The 13,936-nt window shown below is 49.9% G+C and overlaps 1 protein-coding gene across 2 annotated transcripts in view; it reads right to left on the bottom strand.

Annotated features, from left to right (window-relative positions):
- Positions 1-13,936, bottom strand: part of LOC144767985 (uncharacterized) — a 101,670-nt gene that overhangs the window by 27,466 nt on the left and 60,268 nt on the right. The gene's annotated exons all lie outside the window — the stretch shown is intronic.

Genomic DNA, 13,936 nt, shown 5'->3' on the forward strand with positions numbered 1-13,936 from the left:
TTCTGGACTGCCAATCAATATTAGGGTTGTGGTTGATTACCAATGGCTATCCTAAATAACTCCATACTGAGGGGAAGCAGTGACTTTGAAACGGGTGCACACATTGTGTTTTTCATCTTCAGCCTTGTACTAAAGGGTCTCTCTGACAGTATGTTTAGCCTCAGATCCTGAAGGAAATTCCATACCTTCAACAGTAGTTATTGGTTCAGAAGTTTCTTCCGTCACTGCCGGAATGGACGGACGCGTCAATGTCTGTAAATCAAAGAAGTGACCACGAGCCCCTGAATCTATCATAGTAGAAATCAGGGCAGCAGACTGGAGCATCGAGAGATAAACAAGTGTGCCTCGATGTCCGGTGCTCTACCTGGACAAAGAGAAGGGACTTCCCAGAGATGACCTCTTCATCCTGCAGCAAGGATCTTAGATTTCTGTCAAAACATCGGCATTGCTTATGACAACGGTCTCTCTGTTACTTCCAATGATTTCACCTTTTGGATTTACTGACACTCTTTTACAAAGTATCGTTTCCTACCACAGTGTAGGCACTGTGCATTTCAACGCTTTGCATCTTTTTCTTCCATAGACAAAGTTGCTTGAAAGCTTCAGATTTCCATGAGTTCAGAGATGCTCTTGCCTGAATTCATGTTTTTACAAGTGTGATATTTTACTGTGGACCCTGAATTCATCTTAAACTTTCTCCAGTCTCCTGTTCTCTTATGAGGCCCCTGGCCTCATCGTAAAGTGAAATTTAAAAGATCTGTGCTGGTCGCACCAGACACCAACGCTGCCAGACCTGAAATAGTGCGTTACATTAGGACCCATAACTGAAGCTTGTGGGAGTCGACCTGAGGGCTCAGTCAGAGCGGGCAGCTGGAGAGGCACACTGACAGGAAGACTGTGCAGCTGAAATATTAGTTAGAGCAACTCTGCCACATGAAGCAGCGGCCAGGAAGGCATTGCGGGTGGCGAAGTGTGGTCTGAGAAATAGCTCATGTTAGGCATCGCCACGAAGTGAGGAACCGCCTGGAGTGATCCTGTAGACTCCGAAGTAACCCAACAGACACATGACCCAAAAGATATGGATGCAAAGGAGAAATCCCATGCAGTGCAGCCTGTGAGTACGAGGTGGAGCAGCGGTGGAACCAAGATCGGATTATAAGCGGGGCACGGATCGCAGGCATAGCCCTACATGACAGACATATGCTTAGTGAATTGAGCAGTTGGTCCCTCCACGTGCGACGCTACACGCTGCGGCTGATAGGTACAAGGTGGGAAAATAACTGGAGAGTACAGTGCGTCTGCAAAGGGCACTGCATGGATGCGTGGGGAAACCAGAATTGCAGCCCGGAATTTCTGATCTGTGGATTGAGCAAGCATACGCCCAGTGGCAGAGGAACAGCCTGGGGAAAGCAGATAAGGCACAGGCCAAGTTGCAATTTGAACCACAAAAGTCTAAAAAGCAGAGACACTGAACCTGATGCTGCTGGCTCCAGGCCTGAAGTTAGTGACCTCCTGCGGATGCAGATCTCAAACCAATATTGGTAGCCATGCAACACAGTTCAACAAAAATAGATGGGAAAATAGGCACGCTTACTAACCGTATGGACAGAATGGTGGAAAGACTAGACTAAACATGCAGAGAGACTTGACACTGTAGAAAGAAGAGTCTCTGACATGGAAGATACGATCAGCGAAGGAGTGACTAGGAACAAGGTAATGGATGGAATACTCCACACCCTGCAAGCAAAGACAGAGGATCTAGAAGCACACTCTAGGCGGTGCAATATATGTATAGTGGGTGTTGCGGAAACAGCCAATATAATGAATATAGAGGAATTTGTGAAAAGCACACTGGTGAGCATAATGGGCAGAGACACTTTTTCAGAGATATTTAGTATGGAGTGGGCTCACAGTGCCTTGGCCCTGAAGCCGGTCCAGGGGGCCGCCCCCTCACGCAATAATTGCCAAACTTTTAAACTATAGGGACCAGGGAGGGGGGCATGGCTTGGCAGCGACCAAGATGGCCGCATAATCCCGCGGCACAACGGGGGCATACCTGAAGATCCCTAAAATCCGACATCGATCCTGTGGATCCACGACGCTACACACCGGGATCGGAGAGTTGACATACTCCGACGCACAACGGTGTGTTTTCTATCCAGATCCGACCCTGGGAAGCCGAGTACCGGGGATCGGTGAGTGTGGTCATGCTGCGGCCTAAGCGGTGGAGGCCTGTCAGTGAAGCACCGGCCTCGAGTGGAGAGCGGGCCGCCGCGGGAGGGCAGGAGGGCGGCCGAGTGGCGCATGACACAGGGAGGGGACGCGATGTAGTGGCGATCCCCAGAGTAGGGCGAGGCGTTTGGAACCCCTGCCCCCCCTAGTGTGTGCCGTTGTGGTGTGCTGCTCTCTCCGGTGCTGCGGTGAGTGGGCTGGTCCCCCGGGGAGTGGATGCAGAGAGGGCAGGCCAGTGTGGCGGCGCCCCTACAAGGCAGCGGAAAGGCCTAAGAATCCTTGCCTGAGGGCCCCGGATATGGAGGCAGTGGGGGCGCACTAATTAGTGGAGGTAGCAGCGGCTGAGGCCCTTGGTGACCACGGTGCCGAGGCCGGGGGCGACAACAGACCGCGGACCGGTGGGAGAGGTGTGGGGTCCCCGCTGGGCGGCACTAACGATTGGCAGACGGCCAGCCGGCATAAGTGGGCTCATGCTGGACTGACGGGGGCCACCCCTGCCTTTCCCGAGCGAGGTGGGGTGCGAACGGAGGACGGAGGGCCCAGTGGCGGGCGCCCTATATCATGCACTGCCATGAGAAACAAGAAGTCCACGGTGACCCAATCCAACACTATGGACAACTACACTGCGGAACAAGGAGGGGGAGCCGGACCCCACCCCGGGACTTCAGAGGAGCCCCGTGAGCCATCCCTGTCCTCCATAATGCAGGTCATACAATCTTCAGGCACCACTCTGGATAAATAAAATGTCGATCGAACTGATGCTTCAACGGGTGGACTTGAACAAGACGTCCAAGAAAGCCACACAGAACGCCACCGGCGTTACGGAACTACATGGTGCTATCAAGAAGTTACAACAACAGGTCCAACAGCTCACACACCAACAGAGACAGATGGCGGCACGGCTGGAGGACCAGGAAGGGAGGGCTCGAAGAAACAACCTGCGGGTGGTGGGAGTGCCGGAGAAAATGGAAGGGGCTAGCATGGATCGTCATAGAGCGGGCACATAGGGCACCGATCCCGCCGCCACACCCGGGGGCCCCACCGCGCACCATCATCGTGCGGATTCTCAACTACAGAGACAGGGATGCAATCCTACAGGTGACCTGGCAACATGGGGACATTCATATGGACAACGCCAGGATAAGTTTCTTCCCAGACTTCACACTTAAGGTCCAGCAGGAGCGCCGTTCGTTTGACGCCGCCAAGAGGGAACTCCGGGAACGTGGAGTCAAGGACATGATGTTCTTCCCGGCGTGGCTCAAGGTCTTAGCTGAAGGGAAATCCTTTTTCTTCACCACCCCGGAGGAGGTACATACCTGGCTTGAAGAGCGTGGCCAGCAGCGGAGGGGCCCGGAGCGTGGGGGAAGTTGGAGAAGCGCGGCGCCCCAGTCTCCGGCCTCATCTGTGGGATCAGCAGGGGGAGCACGACGACGACAGGAAAGCCAGCACCAAGCAATTACAGGCAGAGGACCCGCAGCCTTTCAACGTCTCCGGACCTGGGGTGACAAGAAGGAACACATTGGTTTGGACAGGCCGGAAATCGTGGACACGTAATGTATACGGGGGCTATTGATACTGGTCCTACAGGGTCACTGAGGGATGGGTGGGTCTCAGAATGTATGGGGGTCCTGCGAGGGACAGATTTGAAGGCCCGAACATTATTTGCTGTTACTCCTATACCGTACTGGCGGTGAGACCCCGGTTGAGTCTCTTGGAAGTACTCTTTCATAATGGGACGCTGCTCCAGATCAGGGCAAATGGTGGAGTACATAATGAACTGTAAGAGGGGGTCGGATGGGAGCCCCGGATGCTGGACTTGGTTGTACCACTCGCCCCTGAGTTTTTCGTTTTAAGGGCTACAGGCACTCTGCTTGTAGGGGATGTCTGGCGCGGTTTGCCGGCGTAGCAGGGTAGCAAGGTGGGGGCTGATGATGGGGGGAATGGGGGTTTTGTTCTAGTTCTTACTGTTTGTTTTTATGCTATATGTCTGTTCTGACTCCATTGACACAATCGGCTGGCGGGTGGGAGGGGGGTGGAGGGGATATTTGGTTGCTCACCCTTATACTTGGCGGGAACGATGGCTGGGTTACACATGACACGGACGCAACACATTGATATAGTATCCTGGAATGTGAACGGCCTGCAAAACAAGATCAAATGCACTGTGGTGCTTCAATACCTTCGCAGGCACGCCCCTGATGTCATACTCCTACAGGAGACGCATCTGTTGGGGAATCGCCGCAAGGCCCTAGACAGATTTGGTTACACCTGACGTGCCCACTCTGGCTTTACTACGGGCTCCAGGGGGGTAGGGATCCTCGTCAAAAACTCCCTGCCACTGGTCCTGGGGCGGTGTTGGTTGGATCCCCTGGGTCGCTTTGTGGCATTGTCTGCACAATGGGAGGGCCGAACTCTGAACCTATGCTCACTTTACATTCCTCCAAAACTCCACACGACTACTCTCCCCGATATTGGAAAGATGCTGTAGGAAATGCCCACGGGGACACTGATCCTGGGAGGGGATATGAACGACGTGATGGCTAGGGAACTGGACCGGTTGCCGCCTCAACTGAGTAGGGGAGGGGCAAACCACCTTAGGGACTTTGCACAAGCGCAGGGTTTGGTGGATCTCTGGAGGACACATAACTCGCAGGCTAAACAACACACACATGTCTCCGCGGCCGATGGATCGTCCTCCAGGATCGATTACATATTCACACGGACAGACTGCATGAGCCTCTTTAGGGACGGACATCATAAAGCTAGAGGGATATCTGACCATTCACCGGTGGGGGTTCAGATGGTGGGTCCCAGGCGAGATTGGAGTGCCCCTCCCTTGGCTCGATACCTTTTTATTTAAGGACAGGGAGTTCCAGGAGAGCTTACGGGAGAGGGTAGATCATTATTTCGAGGACAATGTAGGGTCGGTGAGCTCCCCCGGGATAGTCTGGGAGGCGTACAAGACAGTGGCCAGGAATTTCGTGCAGCCCGAGGTTGGGAGACGGCACAAAGAAAAACATGCACAGGTGGAAAAACTAGAATTGGAGCTTCGTGCTCTGGAGGATAAGATGGGGCTTACCCAGGAACAGAGGCAGGACAGGCAGCATAAGGCACGATAAGGGACGTTCTGACGGAACAGGCACGATCACATGCACTTGCTACCCAGCGGAGGGTGTACGACTTGGGAGACAAGGCAAACAAAATGATCGCCTGGCTGGAGAAGAGAGGTCGGGAGCGCAGTTGGGTACCGGGAATAGAGCGACCGGACGGGTCGGTGAGCACCACGAGTGTGGCGATTGCGGAGGAATTCGCGCGCTATTATGAGGAGGTCTACCGATCTCAAACGGCTAGGGAGGAGCGGGAGTGTCGCGATTTCCTAGCACCATCGCGGCTGCCCATACTGGAGTCTGCTGACAGGGATATTCTGGAAGCAGATATCACGGTAAAAGAAGTAGAGGAGGCCATGAGGGACATGCAGGCGAGAAAGGCCCCGGGACCCAATGGGTTCCCAGCAAATGGGGTGTAGGCCTATGTATGAATTGCCCGTTTTGTGTAACACAAGTGGAATCCATTGGCCATGTTCTTTTTATATGTCCAGTATACCGGAATGTAAGGCTTAAATGGCTAAAGCCGATTTTCCAGACATTGGGGGTTTATACTGGTATCGAAGCTATACGGATTTTAAAAACAGATGAGAAGGAGCTAACCATAATTGCCGTTTTGAAATTTTTACATGGCATGTGGATAAATCGTGCTCATGGAATGAAAAATAGGATGTAACAACCTGATTATTAATTTGACTATTAACTGATCATTTTATGGACATAATTGTTTTTTAAATGAAGTGTTTTAACAAATTATTTATTAAGGTATAAATGAACTATGTAACCTTGGTTATCTCTATGGGCCTTTTGTATTTTGTATTCCGTAAAAATGAAATGAAGTATATTTACTGTTTTAAATTGTACATGTCTTTTATGATTATGAGATCGAATAAAGACTACTTTGACTTTGAGTAAGAAAGATAAGGACGCTCCGGACCTAGAGGAGCAATGAGTTGATGGTAACATCAGAGCTGCCCCCAACTCCCCTGCTAAGTTGGGGATATGAGATCACCGTGTGGCACTGAGCTAAGCGCACTGCAAACAATGTAAGCACTCCATGGTTTTATCCTCTGCTGAGAGACGACTGTGAAAGTGTTCACCTGGTGGGGGAGGAGAAGATTGGACCTTCTTATGCAGCTACACGGATGGATTATTGGTAAGATGGTACGGAACATGTAGATGCTGAGCATGGACATACTTGCGTGCAATGGAGACGGGGAGGCGGGGATAGAACTCCTCTGAAGGGAGAGGACTCGATTATCCAAACTGGCCCTTGATGTTCTTAACGCTTAGCTAACAAGTGGAACCAAGCAATGTTGTTTGTGCACACAAAGTTAAGACCCCTGAGAGATAGCGTCTAAATGAAGGCTGGGATTAGGGAAGAGTGAAGACGAAGCAACACCCGCCTTCATGTGTGCACCACCTTGTATAGTTTACAGTACTTTTAAGTTACTGGGAGGGACATTTGGTGGGTGGGGTTCGCAGAGATGCTATGCAAAGTTTGGGAATGTATAGCGTGGGTAGGATCCATAACGGGGTTGTTATTGTCTATTTAGTTTTGTTAGGTAGAAGAGTGTATGTTGACAATGTGGCTACTCGTAACTGCACAGCACACAAAGCATGAGATCATGGAAGATACAAGAAAAGGAATGATTGATCCACACACAAAGCCGCAGATTTGATTCCTCACATGGAATGTTAGAGGGTTGAACGACCATCGGAGAATACGGAAGGTGATAGAATATCTCAAACGCTACAGTGTACAGTGTAGATGGAGCAATATTACAGGAGACGCACCGGGCCCCCAACAGTGATGAATTGACGCAACATAGATTGCAAAGTCAATCAATCAATCAATCAATCAAAATACTTTATTCAGCTTTTGTATAAAAAACATAAAAGTCCAAGTTATATTGTAGCGGACGGATTCCGTGATCAATGGTTATAATTCATTATAAAGTAGATTTTAAAAAAGTACATAAAAAAGTATCTACATCATATATAAAAATCAAGAATGATCACACTTTCAGGACTACATCATATATGAAATTTAGTCGCAGCTAGATCTAAGCCTAACTGTCACCTTTAAAAAGCTAAGAACGTGCCATAAAGTGGACCCCGAAAGCATGGCTAAGAAGGTAAAATCAGGGCGCACTTGTAAAGTTAGCATGTTTTAAAACGGGGATTACAAACATCTCCCTAGGCACCTCATAATAACTACAAAACATTCAAAAATGAGTCATATCCTGAGGGGATTTGCCATCGCAACCACATGGCAACAGAGTCTCGCCTTTTCTACTCTCCCGCGGGTGGGAAAGGAGAAGGTGAAATAACTCAAAACGTAATCTTGATAACCTCTTCGCTGCTGGCGTCGGCCAATGGCCGTCGAGCACACTACCTTGGTAGTGCTGCGCACATCCGTTGCCTGCCGCGGCCCCACGCACTGCGCTAAACCGCTGCAGAATTGCAGCTGCGGTTAAGCAGCTAATAAAAAACGGTTATCCGTTTTGGGAAGCCCTAGGAGGTACGGTTCTCTTGTGGGTACGTCTTAAGAATAATATATTTACGTACACTGGGCTTCATTAACTCACGCTCTTTCCTGTTCACCAGCCGCTGTCTAAAAAATGTCTCCTTGGCCCAAATAAGATCTTTTCTTTCTTTGAATTCGGATTACTATAGAGATCCGCCCTACCAAGAGTCCTATATCCATCCCGGGTGTATTTTAACCAAGGAATGTAGTGGGCATGGTCCAGAGCCATACAAACCCTTAGGATCTCTCTATTTAGGGCGGTACCCTTGTTCAACTAGACTTTGAGCCAATGAGAAAGGGGGCGAAACGAGAACATGTCAATTTATTGCATCTGGATTTACATGCTAGAGGGGTTTTTTTCTGGGCTGACAATAAGGCAGGTGGGACGATAAAAAAATGTACGTATTGATCCAAGCAGTAGATTTGTGGTGACCCGTTGTTATAAGGAAGGCTTAGCAGTCCTGTTGGTTGGACTCTACGGCATTATTCCTGTGTCTTAGTAAGCATGTAAGGTAGCGCAGATGGTTAACGCATCCACTGCGGACATCTGCAGCATGCATAGCACACACTTGAAGCCTTTTAGGTGCAACAGGTCCTCGACCCTTCTTTTGTGAAGGCGTCCCCGCCCTATGATGGGGAATGCTATACAACATGTGGAGTGGAGTATAATGGACATGTGTGGATATTGTTAAAAGGGTTGATGCGTATGTGTGTCTGTTTTCTGTTTCCAAAACACTTGCAGGTATAATCCTTGTGCTGTTCATCCCACTAAAATCTAACTTTGCCGTTGTATTTAGGAAGCAAACTGTGTTGTTAAATGAAACATACAGGAAACTTGTTTTAGGTAGAATGAAGTCCTGCATGAACCAAGAAGAGGTAGACGAAGGGTTCCTGCTGCTCAGGCGTCGGCAGTGCAGAGACTCGTAATAATGATCATTTTTATCTGAGCATGGTCCTGAGAGATCGACTCTCCTTCCAAAACGTACAGCCCTCCATCAGTGCTAGCAGGAACGTCCTGCTCGGGTTTATGCATATTTGTGGAAAGACCAGGATGCCATGAGCTCAGGTGCAAGCAAAGGAAATCATCTATTTGACTATTGTTGGGCTGCTAATATACAGTAATTTAAAAGGTTCTACGGGCCCCTCACAGCCCTGGGCCCTGTGTCACTGCACCTGCTGCACCAATGGTAAAGTGCACAAAGGCATAAAGAGTCAGCAAGCACCAGCAGGAGTGTGTGATGGATGGACCAAGTACAGCAGGGGCAGATTCTGGCCCATTTCTGGAGATTTCAGCCGTGGCTAAGTCTCTGCCACCAGTCGGAATCACCGGCCCGAGTGCGGACATAAAGTTAGTATTCGTAAATCCATTCTGTGAATATCAAAAGTAGTAAGTTTAGGATATTGTCTGAAGTTAGTTCTGTGAATCAGGCCCATTATCTCCAAGCCTAAGGCTGAAAGAGACATCTTTAATCATGAGAGCACAAATAAATGAATGATTGCAGTGATGAATTATGTTAGACCTGACCTCATTGGCGTGGGCCCCCTTACATCCTTCTCCCATAAACCCCCGTTTAGGCCCCATTCTCCCTGCTAAAACTCCCTCATGCTCCACCCCAGAACACTGTGTGAGGCCTCATGCTAGTAAGTTAACCCCTGTCCCCACAGATTTATCCGACCCCGGAGAAGCAACCGAAACTCCAGAGTAGCGTCCCCATCCCAAGGGACCCTGAGACCCACAACCAGCAAAGACCCATAGCACCCCCCAGTTTAGGACAAGCCCGGTCCTGTAGGATCCCTGACTCCCTACCCCCAACACTAAACTATGGGAGCCCGAAACCTCCTGCCAAGTGATCTCCCCGCCTGGTGTTAGCCTGCAGGCGCTAAGTGAGGTGGGTGGAGTAGTTTTGGCAAAACGTCCTGTCTCCCACGAGGCCGGCTCCACTCCCCGCTGGTTGTCTGATGACCCTGCCACCAACGTGAGGAAAGCGAGGTGCTAGCTGGCAGGAAGCCGGGACAATCAGGACGAGAACCCCCAGGAACCACCTGGCCCGATCAAAGCACTTCAAAGAGGGGGAGGCCCTATAACTGAAGGCCCTTCCCCACTGGCTGCAGCTGTCTTTTCGGAACCTGGAGAGCCCTGCTGACCTCGTCGCGGCTCGGTTGCCTCGGACCCCCAGAGCCCTGCTGACGTTGTCGCGGCTCTGCAACTCGGACCCCCATAGCCCTACTGACGTTGTCGCGGCTCTGCCACTTGAACCCCCCAGAGTCCTGCTGACTTCGTCGCGGCTCTCCCTTGTGAGTACGGCTCGTACCCGTGCCCGCACCTGCTGGTGCGCCTCATGGATTCGCAGCCGCCGGTACGCTCTGTACCCCTGCACACACCCGCCGGTGCGCAACCGTGATTTCCATCTTGTGAGTACGGCCGTACTCGTGCCCGCACCCGCTGGTGCGCCTCGTGGATTCGCAGCTGCCAGTACGCTCTGTACCCCTGCACGCACCCGAAGGTGCGCAACTGTGATTTTCAGCTTGCGAGTACGGTTCGTACTCTTGGTCGCACCCGCTGGTGCGCCTCCGTGATCCGCATCCTGCAAGTACGGTTCGTACTCGTGCCCGCACCCGCTGGTGCGCCTCCGTGATCCGCATCCTGCGAGTACGGTTCGTACTCTTGGTCGCACCCGCTGGTGCGCATCCGTGACCTTCACCCGGCAAGTACACCTCGGACTCCTGGACGCATCCGCCAGTACGCAGCGCGGCTGCCCAGTTACCCCGACCAAGGAGTGCGGGCTGTAGACTGGGTACGCCTCACGCATGGGCACCTTCGTATCACGCGGCTCAAGGATTGGGAGCCGTACGCCTGATACGCCCGCAGCAGCCTTCCATCAATACCCCCGTGGTTCAAGGATTGAGAGCCAGTCGCCAGCCGGCCCCACCACTGCTAATCTTCACGGTCTTGCGAGACCGACCCGGGCGAGAGACTTTCGGCCCGTGAGTACTGAGAGCCTATCGCAGCTATATCCTGTTCAGACTATCCCCTGGATCCTTCGTGCCGAGGGATGCCCCCTTCCCTATCATGACAACGTAGTGTACTTGTGGACCTTTTAATCTCGATGACAACTGTTATATAAAGAACCTCTTTGACCTATAATTAACTGGTGTGTTGTTCTTCTGTGGTATAGTGGGATCTCTCTGTGTGCAACTATAAATGCCTAACCCTCACATGTGAGCGTCAGACCCCAAACGCTCGGCAAAGTTCCTGGGAGGGAGAGGCCCCTGTGTGGTCAGCAGTACCCATCGCTGCCACCCAGGGACCACCCTCTTCCAACAATTTTTTTTTTTTAACTAAGTGGCAGTGCTCAAGCCACCGCTGTTGCTGCACACGTGCAAAGCTGACGCGGCACCATTAGTTTAGTGCCCTATTGGCTAGTTCTGCTGCTGGGGGAATAAATCATTAGGGGCCACTTGTGCGAAGCATTTTTGCAGTCGGAAACGTCCAACCGCAAAAATGCTTTTTCAAATGTACCAAATACAAATTGTAATTCGGTAACACGCTACCTACTCGCAATTTACGTTTGTGATTTGGTATTTAAAAGGAGCGTGTTTACAGCATTTCTTCCAATTACTAAATCCAAATGGGCTGTATGAAAGTTTTGCGACCGAATTAAGGTCACATTTTACTGACTCCTTGAAGGAGGTGGTAACCCATTTACAAATAGATAGGGGTCCTTTGAAGAAAGGATAACAAATATTTTTAAGAGCAGGCAGCTGTCCCACGGACCCCACTGTCTACTCTTAAAAAATTAAACGAAAAAGCTTATTTTTTTTCATTTTAAATGCATCCCATTATCCTTTAAGGAAAACGGGCTGCATTAAAAAAAAAAAAAAACAGACTGCTTTACTAAAAACCAATCATAGACATGGCGGCCTGCTGTCCTCAGCAGGCTGCCATCTCTGTGATGGCTGTGATTCCTAATGGGTCTCAAATTGCGACCTACCACACTAATATGCACAAGGTAGGTCTATTTGTCACTCGCTAGCAATCGCTAATGAAACTCAAAAGAGTTTCATACATTAGGATTTCCGATTTCCAAATTGCGACTCAGAGAGAATCACAATTAGGAAATCGGTATTCCTGATGCTAGTACATCCTGCCCTAAGTCTTGTTTTATTTTGGATTCTTCGAATGAGAAAAGCAAAAAAGGGCTGGGATGAAAAAAAGAAATTAAAAAATCAGTCTGGACACAATACTTACTTCTTACACGAGGTAAATCAAGTTATACCTGGCGGCACTCAGAGATACGGGGCTGCTTGGTGGGTTTGCTGCTTTCCAGTTGGTTGCGGCAGCACTCTTCACTACCGAAGCCTGAGCGCTGTAGAGCTTACAGAGCGACACAAAAATAAATGTGCGCCCTATAGAAGGGGATCTTAAATTAACAGAATGCTGACTCGAACCCATTGCAATGCAAGATACAGCAGGATTAATTAGGAAAAGATGTCTGCATACATCTGCAATAAACACAGTTCAACTACTAACTCTTAAACATATGTGGGAAAAGGTATGATGGGAAGGGAAAAGAGCCCACGTTTTTTTCTGCAGCTCCAACGTTAATCAGGAACCACAAAGAGCGAGCAGCACCTGGGCTGAAGATGGAAGCAAGTCCGTTCTGCGAGGCGAGTACCTCTGTGCGCTGCAGAGGGGCTACGGGCTTCGATTTGTTGGGACTTTGGCATCTGCAAATAGGGGGCTGTGCTGAGAGCCCTAGCTTTGAGCTCAAAGTTGTTGTGACGTGTAAGTAGTAGTTTAGTATGGGTTTTGTAAGGCGGTGTGATAGCGTTGCGGCTGTGCCCTCATGTAATGGCGTGAGCGAGGTGGTAAATGAATCCTATATTCGGTTGGTACAATAGAATCAACTAGCAGTGAGAAAGACTCAGCACATTTATAAAGAAATAATTTGTAATTTGTAACTGGGTTTTGTATCGCGCCAGCTCACCGGCAGGTCTCAAAGCGCTTCTGACCAAGTACAGCAACAAGAAACAAGATGAAAGTATAAGAGTGTCTGAAGCTAGTAGCCGATTACTGAGGTGTAAATGCGTCTTTGAAGAGTAGGGTCTTCAGGGACTTCCTAAAGTGGAGGAGGTTGGGTTCTCTACGAAGCGCCTCCGGTAGCTTGTTCCAGATGATCGGAGCCTGAACTGAAAAGGATCTGCCTCCTTTTGTTGCCAGCTTAAAGCGTGGGCAAGATAGCAAAAAAGAACCGGACGATCGCAGGGCGCGCTTAGGTTCGTATATTTCAAGCCTGTCTTTTATATAGGCTGGCGCCTGTCCGTGGATTGCTTTGTGGCAGATGCACATACTCTTGAATGCGACTCTTTGTACTATAGGCAGCCAATGTAGCCTATAAAGCAAGGGGGAGGCATGAGTCCGCCTCGGCACTCCGAATATCAAACGCGCTGCGTCATTCAGAATAACCTGAAGACGGTTGATGGAATTTTTTGGGAGGCCAAGGTATAACGCATTGCCGTAGTCAATTCTAGACACTATTGTGGCTGAGACAATGGTTCTAAGCATGTTCCTTGAGAGTAGGGGGACGAGCTTACGCAGTTGCCTGATCAAATTGGTACAAGAACCAACTACAGCGGACACTTGGTTAGTCATCGAGAGTTCCTGATCGATTTTCATACCGAGGCTCTTGACACTAGGGCACGGTTTTGGAGTAGGTCCAAGTTCTTGTGGCCAAAACAAATCATTCCAGGGGGAGGCGGAGGTTGAAACTACTAGAACCTCCGTTTTGTCTGGATTGATTTTCAATAGGTTGGACGACATCCAATTTACTGTAAAACGTAATATGTCTTGAGCCTTGGACTGAGCCGATAGTGTGTTGTCGATACTCAGCAGCAGCTGAGTATCATCGGCGTAGTTAAAAACTTTACAGTTCATGTTTGCCAGGGACTCTATCAATGGCTGTAGATAAAGATTAAATAAGAGTGGAGAAAGCGCAGAACCCTGCGGGACTCCACAAGCTAAGGTACCCACATCAGAGACCTGATCTGCTAGCTGGATCCTCTGCGTCCT

Source organism: Lissotriton helveticus, chromosome 1_1 (assembly GCF_964261635.1).
Source record: "Lissotriton helveticus chromosome 1_1, aLisHel1.1, whole genome shotgun sequence".
NCBI classification, from domain to species: domain Eukaryota; kingdom Metazoa; phylum Chordata; class Amphibia; order Caudata; family Salamandridae; genus Lissotriton; species Lissotriton helveticus.